Source organism: Schistocerca serialis, chromosome 4 (assembly GCF_023864345.2).
Source record: "Schistocerca serialis cubense isolate TAMUIC-IGC-003099 chromosome 4, iqSchSeri2.2, whole genome shotgun sequence".
NCBI classification, from domain to species: domain Eukaryota; kingdom Metazoa; phylum Arthropoda; class Insecta; order Orthoptera; family Acrididae; genus Schistocerca; species Schistocerca serialis.
Window position 1 is genome coordinate 272,685,180 of NC_064641.1, and position 14,800 is coordinate 272,699,979.

Sequence of the window (14,800 nt, forward strand, 5' to 3'; positions counted from 1 at the left end):
AGCTTCAGTGCATTTATTAGAATAATTTCACCATCCTGTGATGTGTTTTTAAGATGTATACATTCCCATTTTTTTAACTGCCCATCTTTGATTTTTAATTTAATATAGAAAACAGCCCCAACTTTTGTTTGAATTTATCGTTGTAAATTTTTTAATTTGCCTGGCTGAAGAGCAGAGAATTTTCCTGCTGCAGCCCATCCCTGCCCATATGGAGTGAGGCGGATGAAATAACAATAAAGTAGAAAGCAACTCTTTGGTGATAGATCACGTTACTATTTCCATCCCCTCAAATAAAATTTATTTCGGGGCGAATTTTTTTGGCTTCAGAGACACCATACAAGCGTCTTCTGTAGTAATAGCTTATTGAATCAGGAGTACGCGCGAGGTGTTCCTCAAGCCTCAGAACTGTCGCTAAAGGGCAGTGAGGTGACGCCTGCCGCCTGACTCTTAATGTCTTGGGTAGGTCAACGGTGGTTGACAGCTGCGTCCAGTCTTCTGGGGGGATGGGTGTGGTGCTTGGTGGCGGACTTCTTGACAGTGGAAGTGTAGCTATCTCTGGCAACGTATTGCCTGGCTTGAACTTTAACTTAGAGGAAAAAGTTTAGGTAGGAGGCATGTCTGGAAGGTCTGTACCTCCTGGTGTTCGTTTAAGTAAAGATTCTTGTGGAGACACTCAAACTTAGAGTTAGGAGGAGCAGTTCCCACACTACTCTGAGTGAATAGTAGACAAGGGAAACATGCCAAGTAAGTTGGACCTGCACAATCATCCTTTATCTCAGATGTCTTAGTGCCCGTATTTCGGAACTTGGATTCTGACATCATAGAACCTGTCTCAGTACTTCAAGTCTAGGAAGGTATCCCGGAAATCTATTCTGTAGTAAGTGTCAAAACAGGTCTGAGCAGGATCGTGTTATCATAGAACGAGGACCATTACTCGTGCCGGCCGCGGTGGCCGAGCGGTTCTAGGCACGTCAGTCCGGAACCGCGCTACTGCTACGGTGGCAGGTTCGAATCCTGCCTCGGGCATAGATGTGTGTGATGTCCTTAGGCTAGTTAGGTTTAAGTAGCTCTAAGTTCTAGGGGACTGATGACCTCAGATGTTAAGTCCCATAGTGCTCAGAGCCATTTGAACCATTTGAACCATTGTTCGTACTCTGGGCCAGTATCCCAGGTCGGCCATCTTGTATTCTGGCGTCATAGCAAGACAGCGCCAGATTCCAAGTCTTGGATTGTGATGTCATACTGAGACTGCACCAGAGTTCCAACTAAAATCTGAACCTCCCGTCATTTTATACGTAGGGAAATGGTCCTTTGTCAGAGGGTAGGAACCCGTGATGACGTTATCACGCCAGAAAATCACATCAGAACCGATCCAGCCTACCTACTGAGAGCTTTAGCAGCAGCTGACAGAGCTTAAAAGAGGCCTCAGTGTGAGTCTCGACTGGGCCAGCTACTCGAGTCGTGCAATATCCAGTTTTGTGGGCGTTCGATTACGACAGTGGCCTGTTACTGAGCTGCGTGAGAACGAGGGCGGCATTCTAGTTGTCAATCAAGATCCGGTCGACAGTGCCTGGCCAGCACAATGGAGGCTCTCCGTGTTATGCTCCAAGGACATTGTAACGCCCCTCACATTATGATTGCCCTCCGAGGACAAATAATGGACTCCCTGCAACATTCTGTGTCATCCAGCACCATTGTTCGGAGTGTAGCAGTATCCAGACGAGGGCATTACCGTCCAGTGGTGTCAGATGTCGTTAACACCAAGACAGAAACGGATGTGTTTGGAGTGGCGCTAGACTGGGAAGCATGGACTGCCGATTAATAGCATCGCATTGTTCTCAGCGATGAATCGGTTCTGCGTTACACCGAATGACCATCGTCGGCGAGTATGATGGCGATCTGGGGAGAGATCCTGGCGTTGGAGTACGGGAAGCTAAAGGATCTCGCCTGGTAGTGATTGAGCGAACTCTGAGGGCACAAACGTATGACACGGACATCCTGTGTCCTCGTGTCTGTTCTTAACTGAAGCAGACACAGAAGACTAAAATCTTGATAGAAGAACTACTTCTCACGAGCCTGTTGCGATGAAGCCAGATATTCCATTACCTTAATACAAAACTGGCAGCGCTTTGACAGAATCAGTTTACACACAGTGCACCTACAACTTAACATTGTTATCAAAAAGCAAGCGAAGCTTTTCGTGTTTCTGTTATGCCGTTCTTTAACTTCTTGTTGCTGTTGTGTCTTGCTTTTTACTTTCATTTACCTGTTGGTTATCGGAAAGATTAATTGTTCTCTATGTATTTTGTTTTTTTTGTAAATTTATCGTTACTATTCGATTTCTGTAACAAAAATTACTTCAGTCACATTTTCAAAATGTTACTTAACACTTTTTAGTTTCCTTTGCAGAATTAAATGCAGCGTTAATTACTTCTCTAGTTAGTTTACTTTCCCTCGTGCGAATTTTTTTATGATTTTGCAGATATTGGTTCCACTAGTCACAGTTATCACATCGTGCACTTTGCAGTTAAGATTTTAAATATTTGAATATAAGACTAGGCATGCTCTTGCTTTTTTGTAACTGTGTTTACCTAAGTTGCACGGCATTGTGTGGAGACTGATCCTCTAAATAGCTGCCAGTTTCGTATTAGAGAAACGGCGCAACATGCTACGTGTGAAGTCCTCCTTCTATACACATTTAAATGTGTTTGTTTTGCTTTGTTTGTGTCCTTTCGCCTCCTTCAAAGCATAGTTTTCTTGGTTCAAATGGTTCAAATGGCTCTGAGCACTATGGGACTTAACATCTGTGGTCATCAGTCCCCTAGAACTTAGAACTACTTAAACCTAACTAACCTAACGACATCACACACAATCATGCCCGAGGCAGGATTCGAACCTGCGACCGTAGCGGTCAAGCGGTTCCAGACTGAAGCGCCTAGAACCGCACGGCCACACCGGCCGGCCATAGTTTTCTATATTCACCATAGAGAATAATATATTACCGAAAGTTTCTTTAAAGCTTTGTTCGATATTTCTGTTAGCCACTTTACCACATAGAACATTAATTTTTTAAGATAACTGCTCTTTTCTCTTAGCTCTTGGGACACTTGCACAAAATTTAGCATAAAAAGCTGTTTTCTGCACTATTGTGAATGTTTTCATGTTTCGTACTTTCTTTGAAGTAGACGTCTGGGTTGCAGCTTTGGATACTACGTTGCGACTCGGCAGCAAACAAATGACTGCACCATTTGGTAGTTCCACCGTCGGTGAGTTCTTTGCTGAATATCAATGCTCGCCATAGGGACGCGTTTTGTTAATGAGCCATAAATGACTGTTCAGTAACGTATGGAGTGTAAGTGTGGAGGGAACATTTTTTATGACTGGTTTGATGCGTCCCGTCACGAATTCCTCACACGCGCTTACCTCTTCTTCTACGAATAGACTTTCAGACCGTGTCCTAAATTATTTGTTGGATGTATTCCAGTCTTCCATTACAGTTGTTACCCACTACAGCTACCTCTAGCACCATGGAGGTTATCCCTTGACGTCTTAACATAAGTCCTATCATCCTGTCCCCTCTTCTTCTCAGTGTTTTCGATACGCTCCTTTTCTTCGTCGATTCTGCGGAGAACTTCCTCATTCTTTATCTGATCAGTCCACTACTTTTCAACATTCTTATGTAGCGCTACATCTTAAACGCTTAGTCTCTCTTGTGTTCGGGTTTTTCCACTGTCCATCATTCACTATCGTATAATGTTGTGCTGCAGACATATATTCTCAGAAGTTTTTTCCTCACCTTAAGGAACACGAATATGATAGGTCATGCATGGCTCTTATCGCTGTTGCAAGACTTTCTGTATCTGCCTTTCACTCTGCCGTCTTCCTGTAATTGAATTTCACTCTGACACCTATTCTGATTGGCTATGAACGAATGGAATTTATCTGGCATTGTTTTTCAAACGCTCATGCATTGCTCGGAATAGCAAATCGTGAACGGTTCTCGGCGCTTCAGCCTGGAACCACGCGACCACTACGGTCGCAGGTTCGAATCCTGCCTCGGGCATGGTTGTGTGTGATGTCCTTAGGTTAGTTAGGTTTAAGTAGTTCTAAGTTCTAGGGGACTGATGACCTCAGATGTTAAGTCCCATAGTGCTCAGAGCCATTTGAACCACATCAGTGTGACGTGGTACGAATACCATCAACAGCCAACCTATATTTTCGCACTGGATCGGCATGCCTCAAACACGGTAAATCACTTACTTCACATACTTCACAATCTTTACTTATGTCAAAGTAAGTAATAATATAAAAAACCGATGATGTTCGCAGCTTCAGTAATTAAACAGTGCAGCTTCTACCAGATACGTGCCTCGATGACTATACAGATTTAGGTTTTCCATCGTATCGCTAAATAGAGAATGTAGGTGTTCCATGAATTAAGAAATCGCAGCATCGTTAAGTTTCTGCTGCGCCCTGTTGTTCAGCCAGCACTGCTCATGCACTTCGGTTACACCAGAGGGCAGCCAATATGTGTGAGATTGGAGTGCGGAGCGCCATCGTGACGTGAGAAGCGGAGTGAAATCAGAGCGGTTGGCAATCTGATGATGTGAAAGAAATCGCTCGTATCTGGTTGAAGCTAGCGTCGGGACGCCGTGGGCAGCGTCGAGTAATTCTTGTTCTGCGCCGGGTATAGAACGACGCGCAGGGGGAGCTTGTGATTTTTCGGTGACAGCGGCGCTTTGGAGATGGATGGCACGTTCGCCATGTTCATAATCTGGGCGAGAAAGGACCTGGAATCGGCGAGCGAAAGTGAACTCTTCTAGGAAGTTGGGGTACTGGAACAACCTGCTGACTGCTGAAGCAGCAAGACAGCTGGGTAGATTGACAGCTGAGGCTGATTGTGGCCTGTTGTCAACATCAGGCACCATTCCAGCTGGAGCAGTGGACAGTGCAGTGGACAGGACAGAAAAAAATAATAGGCATAACCGCCATTTTATGAATTCCACTTCTGCGATAGCCAGTTTCTGAGATGTAGTTTGCTTACCCTTCACTATAGTATTAGCGCCGATTAAGTCGATTAATTGGAATACATATTGAGTAGAGTTTCATGATAAGACCGTTATTGTGGATGTAATTATGCGGAAGGCATTCTAAGACAACGTAATTGTGAATCAATAAAAGAATCCATCGTGTGAGCTTATTTATAAGTGTGAATTGTTTACCGATCGTTATGAATGAGGTACTTCAGAAATATTAAAAGCAGTTCAACCGTGACTAATTCAAAACATATGTGCAAGTTTCGTTACCTTATCTGGAAGGCTAGAATGTCGGTGTCATTATTCAGGTTAGGGTTTAGTTTGCGTCAAATCTAAACGTTCAGATTATTCCAATTGAAGTATACAATAATTATAAATCTTCTCCAGTACCACCTGCTGCTAGATAAGACTGTTGTTACTGTCGTGTTGGATACTAGCACTTAGAAACAAAGCACAGTTTTCGCTACTTGGCTGAAAATCGAAATTTTACCCCAGTACAACAGTTAAAAGAGACAGTCTATAAAATTCTTCTGGGTTTGTGACCGCATTGTCAACTAGAAAATTCCGACGTTTCGGCGACTATTTCAAGACGCCTTCCCCAGGGTGTATTGCTAACTGATGAATTTCATTGACGCCAACGGCCTTGCCGCAGTGGTAACACCGGTTCCCATCAGATCACTGAAGTTAAGCGCTGTCGGGCTGGGCTAGCACGTGGATGGCTGACCATCCGGTTTGCCGAGCGCTGTTGGTAAGCGGTGTGCACTCAGCCCTTGTGAGGCAAACTTAGGAGCTACTTGATTAAGAAGTGGCGGCTCCGGTCTCGTAAACTGACATACGGCCGCGAGAGCGGTGTGCTAACTACATGCCCCTCCATATCCGCATCCAGTGACGCCTGTGGTCTGAGGGTGACACGGCGGCCGGTCGGTACCGCTGGGCCTTCATGCCCTGTTAGGGCGGAGTTGAATTTTATTTACTGTTACAATGGCCGCAGAAGCCTACGTTTACAGTTAGAAGAGAGTATGTTTGTGGTGACTAGTGCTGTGTTATCATGCAAACGACTGAGTCAGGACTAATCTGCGTAATTCATCTAGACGTTATGTTTGTGAAACACAACGAGGGCGCTGTTGGGCCTTGCATTTGGGGGGAGAGCACTATTTGATTGAATTGTACTTAGCACCAGTTTTGTCTTCTTCAACTGTGTGACCATAGTGTCTGTAGTTCCTTTATAATTCATGAGGGTATTTTTGTTCCGTCGTTGCAACGACAGAAATGCGTGATTTTTTCACCAGACGTGTTTCGCTTTATTGAGGTAAAGCATCATCAGTGAATCTGTAATTAAGGTTATTTACATTTTGTTTTGCTTTTTAGATCAAAAACAGTTCGTTAAGAATAGGTTGGTTTGTACTTACGGTGATTTTATGGCTGCTTTCTCGTTTACATTGGGAAATGCCGTCACTAGCACTTCGTTGTTCGTCTGTGTTAGACACTGATAATTTTCGTCTACTTTTTAGATTTTCTGCAGCACCATGCATTTCTCACAACACACTTTTATGCACACCACTATATTCAGTTTGTTTTCATACTTAAAGTATGTGTTTATGTTTGTGTTTTGAAGTGTTGCCAATATAACTTTTCCACTACTTTGTCTCTGACCTATAAATATTATGTTTTAAATTAGATTATTGTATGTGTGTAATTCTGTTTAAGTATGTTTCTGTGTATTTATATCTTGTGTAAGATTAGAGAAGAAATAGCGATGGAGAGTTTTTTTTTGGGAGGGGGGGGGGGGGGGGGGGAGAAACCAAGATGAGTGAACATAAGTATATACACTCCTGGAAATTGAAATAAGAACACCGTGAATTCATTGTCCCAGGAAGGGGAAACTTTATTGACACATTCCTGTGGTCAGATACATCACATGATCACACTGACAGAACCACAGGCACATAGACACAGGCAACAGAGCATGCACAATGTCGGCACTAGTACAGTGTATATCCACCTTTCGCAGCAATTCAGGCTGCTATTCTCCCATGGAGACGATCGTAGAGATGCTGGATGTAGTCCTGTGGAACGGCTTGCCATGCCATTTCCACCTGGCGCCTCAGTTGGACCAGCGTTCGTGCTGGACGAGCAGACCGCGTGAGACGCCGCTTCATCCAGTCCCAAACATGCTCAATGGGGGACAGATCCGGAGATCTTGCTGGCCAGGGTAGTTGACTTACACCTTCTAGAGCACGTTGGGTGGCACGGGATACATGCGGACATGCATTGTCCTGTTGGAACAGCAAGTTCCCTTGCCGGTCTAGGAATGGTAGAACGATGGGTTCGATGACGGTTTGGATGTACCGTGCACTATTCAGTGTCCCCTCGACGATCACCAGTGGTGTACGGCCAGTGTAGGAGATCGCTCCCCACACCATGATGCCGGGTGTTGGCCCTGTGTGCCTCGGTCGTATGCAGTCCTGATTGTGGCGCTCACCTGCACGGTGCCAAACACGCATACGACCATCATTGGCACCAAGGCAGAAGCGACTCTCATCGCTGAAGACGACACGTCTCCATTCGTCCCTCCATTCACGCCTGTCGCGACACCACTGGAGGCGGGCTGCACGATGTTGGGGCGTGAGCGGAAGACGGCCTAAAGGTGTGCGGGACCGCAGCCCAGCTTCATGGAGACGGTTGCGAATGGTCCTCGCCGATACCCCAGGAGCAACAGTGTCCCTAATTTGCTGGGAAGTGGCGGTGCGGTCCCCTACGGCACTGCGTAGGATCCTACGGTCTTGGCGTGCATCCGTGCGTCGCTGCGGTCCGGTCCCAGGTCAACGGGCACGTGCACCTTCCGCCGACCACTGGCGACAACATCGATGTACTGTGGAGACCTCACGCCCCACGTGTTGAGCAATTCGGCGGTACGTCCAACCGGGCTCCCGCATGCCCACTATACGCCCTCGCTCAAAGTCCGTCAACTGCACATACGGTTCACGTCCACGCTGTCGCGGCATGCTACCAGTGTTAAAGACTGCGATGGAGCTCCGTATGCCACGGCAAACTGGCTGACACTGACGGCGGCGGTGCACAAATGCTGCGCAGCTAGCGCCATTCGACGGCCAACACCGCGGTTCCTGGTGTGTCCGCTGTGCCGTGCGTGTGATCATTGCTTGTACAGCCCTCTCGCAGTGTCCGCAGCAAGTATGGTGGGTCTGACATACCGGTGTCAATGTGTTCTTTTTTCCATTTCCAGGAGTGTAGCTGTGTGATGGAGTGTGGGTTAGAGGAGAAGGTGGGGAGCGAGAGATGAAATGAAACTGTGAGTGGGGGTGGGGGGGGGGGGTGGTTTGTGGGAGGGGGTGAAGGATGGAAAAGGCTCTTTTATTTTTCATCAATTATTCTATACAGAGTCAGGTTTCCAGTACTTATCTGGTCACTGAGCAACTGTTTATTTTTTGTTAATGCTTTTTGTATGTGGAAATTTTATTGGAAAGGAAGAAGGTGTCTGCCTTTTCCGATTTTTATGATATTCATATCGTTTTCAATATTGCTTGGTCTAGGGTGTTCTTCTTTAAGATGATCCGCAAATGTTGAATGATTTGCACCACATTTAAATGCTCTGATGCGTTATAACTTGTGTCAAATATCCTGCCAGTCATTCCAATGTATATCTTCTCACAATCTCTGAAACTGAGCTGATAGATACCACATTGTTGGTATATTTCTAGTTTTTATTTTAGTTTTGGGATGTGCTTTTGTATGGAATTGCTTGTTTTGTAAGCAATGTTTATGCCTTGTTTTTTCAATATATTTCTTATTTTATGAGTGAATTTGCTGTGGTAGGTCATTGTATGCCTTTTTTTTTGTTGTAGTGCAAGTTGTACAAGTTAGTGTGGTTTGGTTAGTTTTCTTCCTTATTTGTCCCTTTATATTTTTGTTCAGTTTGTCTTCCATTGTTTCTTTGTGTCCATTTTTTAACGTTATTTGTTTTATAATGGCTAACTCTTTTTGGTAATTAGGAGTGTTTAGGGGGATCCTGTTCAGCCTGTTCAACATGTATCTGATTGCTGCTTAATTGTCGTTCTGTGGGTGGTTTGGAGTTTCATTTAAGATAATGTCACTTGTTGTGAGTTTTCTGAATATGGCAAATGTGTGTTTATTATTGTCTTTTCTTATGGTTGTGTCTAAAAAGTTGAGAGTGTTTTCTTGTTCTTCTTCTATTGTGAATTTTATGTTTTTGTGTACAGTATTTATGTCTTTGTGTAGTTGCTGTGCTCTGTTTTAGGTTCATCTACCATTCATATAATGTCATCCATGTATCTGTACCAGTAGATTATGTTGTAGGTTTTCTTTGTTACTATGTCTTCAAATATTAGTTTTCTATGTGATTCATGAAAATGTTGGCTAATGTTCCAGAGGTAGGTGAACCCATGGGTAAACCTTCTTCTTGTATGTAGTATTCTTGATTGAATTCAAAATAATTTTGTTGTGTTATTAACTGTAATAATTTAATGATTTTATCTATTTGTTCATGAGATAACTGGTAGTACGTTTTCAGGCTTTCTTCAATTATTGTTATGGTTTCATTAACAGGTAAGCAACTGTACATATTTTCTACATCATAGGAGAGCAATGTTGCTGTGTCAGGGATTTTAATGTCTGTTATATGTTCTACCAGTTGAGAGGAATTTCTGATTGTTCTATCGTTTTCTGGTTCCTAATACTGAGTGATCTGCGATTGCATTTGTTTTTCTAGTAGGTATGTAGGAGCTGTTCTGAAATTTACTATTGGATGGACTGGATAATTTTCTTTATGGACCTTTGGTTGACATCTCATGTTGGGGACTTGAGGTTTTTTTTGTACAAGTCTCTGTTTCTCTCTGTCTATAAATGTGTACTCTATGTTTTTGAGTGTGTTTTAACATGTGTTGAAATCTGTTAGTTGGGTTTGATTTTAACTTTTTTATGTTGTTTTTGCTGATGAATTCTTCTGTTTTTCTACGTATTATTTTGTCTGTTTAGGCTTTACTTTCTTTGTCTTACTTTATACATGGTGTACAGATGGTTAACATCTTAATTTAGATTGTGTGTGTCTGTCTGCCTTGTCTGTCTAGCTTAAACCTATGGTTTTGGCCTTGGGTGCTCGACCAAAATCGTTTATTCGGTACTCTTGTGTGTTCCAGTTGCTGTGTGTGTGTCTGTGTTCTTATTTCGGTAAATTAATTCTTGCCCTTTTATTGTAAAGTTTTTATCTGAGAGGGGCTAGATTGATACATGTTGTTGTCTTAGGTTAGCGCATTGTTGTTTTGGTACATTTACCTGTGCTCCTTTGGTAAAGTATGTTAATTGCAGTGGCCAACTACAGTGTGGTTGTATTTAAAATTTCGCTACTTGAACCAATGTAGATAGAAAACTATCTACCCTAATAGGTAGCAAACTTGACAGGAATGATGTTCAGACTGTGAACAACAGGTTTTGCGTTATTAGTAGTGCTGGTGTCAACACTTGTATGGTGACCTAGGGATCAAACACAAGCATCATTAAGCACTACAGTTGTAGATTAGATTAGATTAATTATTCATTTTGTAGACCCACAAAAGAGGGGATCCTCTTGGGTGTGGATCATGTGAGATAAACACATTACAAAAATGTAATTAGAAAAACTTGAGTTTCATTAATTTTAATGATTGTCAGTCAATAAAACTATGTACATGAATTAAAATTAAACTTCTAATATTTACAGCTTTAATACTTACACCTGCTTTCATTAAATCCATCATTCACACAGCAGCTAGTTACTTGGCTATTACAACCAACACTGTTATAAACTAAAGTAAATTTTCATTTCAATGATCCTCAGTTAAGAACAGCCAAATTATGTACAAGATTTAAAATTAAATTTCCACTATTTTCAGACTTAAAGACTTACATCTGCTTTCCATACATCCATCATTCACATAGTAGGTAGTTACTTGGCTATTACAACCAAGTATTGTCAAAAATTAAAGTATAATACATCCATAATTCACACAGTAGGTAGTTACTTGGCTATTACAACCAAGTATTGTCAAAAATTAAAGTATAATAAATTTTCATTAAAATGGTCTACTGCAATTGTTGAGATTCATGGATGGAATAGAAGGACTTGGCCACCAAAAATTCTTTTAAATTATGTTTAAATTGTGCCTTGCCAGAAACTAAACTCTTAATGGTTGCTGGTAACTTATTGAAAATATACATTGCTGAATACTGTGTTCCTTTCTGGGCAAGAGTAAGTGATTTTAAATCTTTATGTATATTGTTCTTATTCCTAGTATTTATTCTGTGTACTAAGCAGTTATTTGGAAAAAGAGATGTGTTATTTACAATAAACTTCATTAAGGAATAAATATACTGAGAACTGTGGATTAGTGTGCCTTATTCTTTGAATAGATTTCGACATGATGTTCTTGAATTTACACTACATATTACTCTTATTATACGCTTCTGTACTCTTAAAAATTTTTTGTCGGTTTGTGGAGTTACCCCAAAATATGATACCACATGACATAATGGAGCGAAAATAAGCAAAATATGTCAGTTTCTTAATATTTATATCTCCTATGTCATCCGCATTTCAAACACAGACTTGTTTAGGCACTTTATCAGTTCGTTAGTATGTTGTCCGAGGTGCCAGGGCTAGCAGTGTATTTAACACTAAATTCTTCTAGAATCTTCATATGGAAATGATGCTCTAAGCCCCCCCTTTTCTAACTCCGACTTCTGCTGTTGCACATGGATTAAGAAGAAACGTGAACTGACTGTAATCGACCTTGCAAGTGGAGTAGAAAAGAGTTTGGCACCTGCAATAATTTAGTTTCATGGAAATTAATTTGATGAAGCAAAGTTTCATTAATGTAGTGAGAAATGAAAGGGTTGCTCTACCGATCAACAGAATGAAAGTTCTGTCCAAAATAACAATTTGATTTGTTATGAGCAAACTCAAAATAATACACAAAACACATGAAACATTTGCCATACATCAAATTGGATACTCAAATAAATGCTGAGAAGGTGAAGTTGTCCATAAACTAGACTGTGACATTTATGACCAAGTGGTATGTGGAGGCAATTCCTTGCAACTCAAATCTTAAGAGAAACACCCAGATAACCCAATATTAATTGCTGCTACAGTAGTGGGAACTTAGACAATGAACACCCAAGACAGAACCACATTAGAAAAGAATGGAACAGGCGCGCTCTGCTGAGCTCTGATTCTCATTTAGCTAAATTCCCTGATCTGCCAGTGCTGCAGACATGCATTACCAAGCTGTCTTCTTAACTGCATGGACACGATGTGGCATACTGGAGGCGATGGCTGGTTGCTTCGACGTCCCATCTTGGTGATGATAATGTCCGAGTAAATTGTCCTCATCCGGTTGTTCCAGACTAAAGACTTCCTAGCAACACAAATGCGCCTCTGAGGGAGACGAAGAAGGCTCGCTAAACAATCACTGACGGTACGGTGATTGATTTTAACCAGCGAAGTCACACAGTAACTCCGATACAGTCAACTTTAGCCAAAACTGCTCAAGACAGACAACACAGGCCGCTTGTACGCAGAACCCTCAATTGGCAACTGTACTCGGAGAGTTATGTTGAAGTCGAAACTTCAGCAATTTCGTCAAACAGTTACAATTAAATGAAAGTATATTAGACAGCCAATGGAAGGCAGGCGGTCCAGAGCAGCTAGAGCTCAGTCTTATAACCTACTCCGACCAAGAGGCGAGAGCCGACTGACTCAAGAGCACCCGTACAAGCCGGACACAGAACATTCCTACCCCCACCACAGTGGTTGTGGTTAAAACGTGCCAATCAGCAACTCGAAAACTGGTGGAAAATTCCACTCTGTTGACGAACCACTACTATTCTACCAATGGAGATACTTGGCCCCAATTTCTGCGCCGATTTTGCTACGTCATGGAGCTATCCTCTGAGCAAGCCAATCACAGTTATGATATTGCAGAAAACGCGGGAATTTGCCCGCCAAGACTGCCTGGGAACACAAGTCATTCCCACGCCTCGCTGGTAGGCTGTCAGAAAGTGTTTTCACTAAGTTTCTGCGAAGTAACGGAATCTATACCCCCGCCGCTCCTTCAAGCCCCTGTGGGCGTGTTGCCCCTGCTCTTATGACAATGTCGGCGTCTGGAAAGCATCCACTCGACTCCCTCACACCCGTTGGCATAACCCTTTCAAGATCAGCAGAACACGCCAGTCACCGGACCACCCAGGTGACGAGAGAGGCTGTGTGGGAAGTCCGCATGGGAAGCAATAGCAAATTTTCACCACATGCAATTAGAGAGGAAAATATTCATATCTTCTGAGTTCTCAATACTAGCCTTGTAATGACCATACTCAGCTATACTTCCCCAAATCGAATTACTCAGAGTAAGATAGAAATATGAGAGGGGGCTCATGCCACCTCTCAGTTGCTCCCAACTGAATTTATTATCAAGTTGTATTTCCAAGAATTTTACACTCCTATTTCCATATCATCGTATTTTATACACTCACTAGAAGGAAATCTCTTGGAAGTTCTGAACTGCATATAGTGGGTCTTTTCAAAGTTTAATGACCGTGAATTGGCTATGAACCACTTATTAAGGTCAGTAATAATTTGATTAGCTGCCCTTTCTAAATTTATATTTGATTTACTATTTATTGCAATGTTTGTATCATCTGCAAAAAAGACAAACTTGGCATCGGGTTACGTAACAGATGTCAGGTCATTAATATACACAAAAAAAGTTGTGGACCTAGCATGGTACCTTGGGGAACACCACATGTAATTTCTTCCTAGTCAGATGATGTCTGATTGCCTACTTCTGAAGTGTTATGTAATGACACCCTTTGTTTTCTGTTAGTAAGATATGACTGAAAACACTTTGAAGCACTATCAGTGATGCCATAAAATTTAATTTACTTAAAAGAATGCTGTGATTCACACAGTTTAAAGCCTTTGAAAGGTCAAAGAATATGCCAGTGGCCTCTAATTTGTTGTCTGATGAATTAAGGACATTTTCACTGTAAGTGTAAATAGCCTTCTCAATATCAGGAACCTTAAGAGACCCAAACTGTGACTTTGACAGTATATTATTTTCACTAAGGTGCTTAAGTAGATGCTTGAATATAACCTTTTCAAAGATTTTTGAAAAAGCTGGCAAAAGTGAGATCAGTCAGTAACTTGAGGCATTTCTCTGTCCCCATTCTTGTGGAGAGGTATAACTTCAGCATATTTAAGCCAGTCTGGGAATGTTCCTATGATAAGTGATTGATTACAGAAATAAGATATGACAAAGCTCACATGAACACCCTTTTATTAACTTTGTTGATATGTTATCATAACCACTAGAATGCTTTGATTTCAAGGACTTTATGATGGATTCTAATTCTTTGGGTGAAGTAAGTGTCAATTCCATTTTACTGAGATTGCTTGTGTGCACTGGTCTCAGATATTCCGTTGCATTATTTACTGAACCTGATAACCCCACGCTATCAGTAACAGAGCAAAATACTTTTTTAAATGGTTTGCAACACAACATGCGTTTTTTACCAGGATTTCATTTATTTTTAGAGCTATTTGTTCCTCTTTATTTCTGGTCTTACCTGTCTCTGACTTAACTATATCCCATATCGTTTTTATTTTATTGCTAGATGTATTTATCTTCTTCTCATAATGCAGGTGTTTAGACGGTCAACATGGGTCTGCACAAGGTGATCGAGACTTTATTCGT

At 42.0% G+C, this 14,800-nt stretch overlaps 1 pseudogene; it reads left to right on the forward strand.

The window, feature by feature from the left end:
- Positions 1-5,669: 5,669 nt before the first annotated feature.
- LOC126476245 (5S ribosomal RNA) lies at positions 5,670-5,787 on the forward strand (annotated as a pseudogene).
- The last annotated feature ends 9,013 nt before the right edge of the window (positions 5,788-14,800 follow it).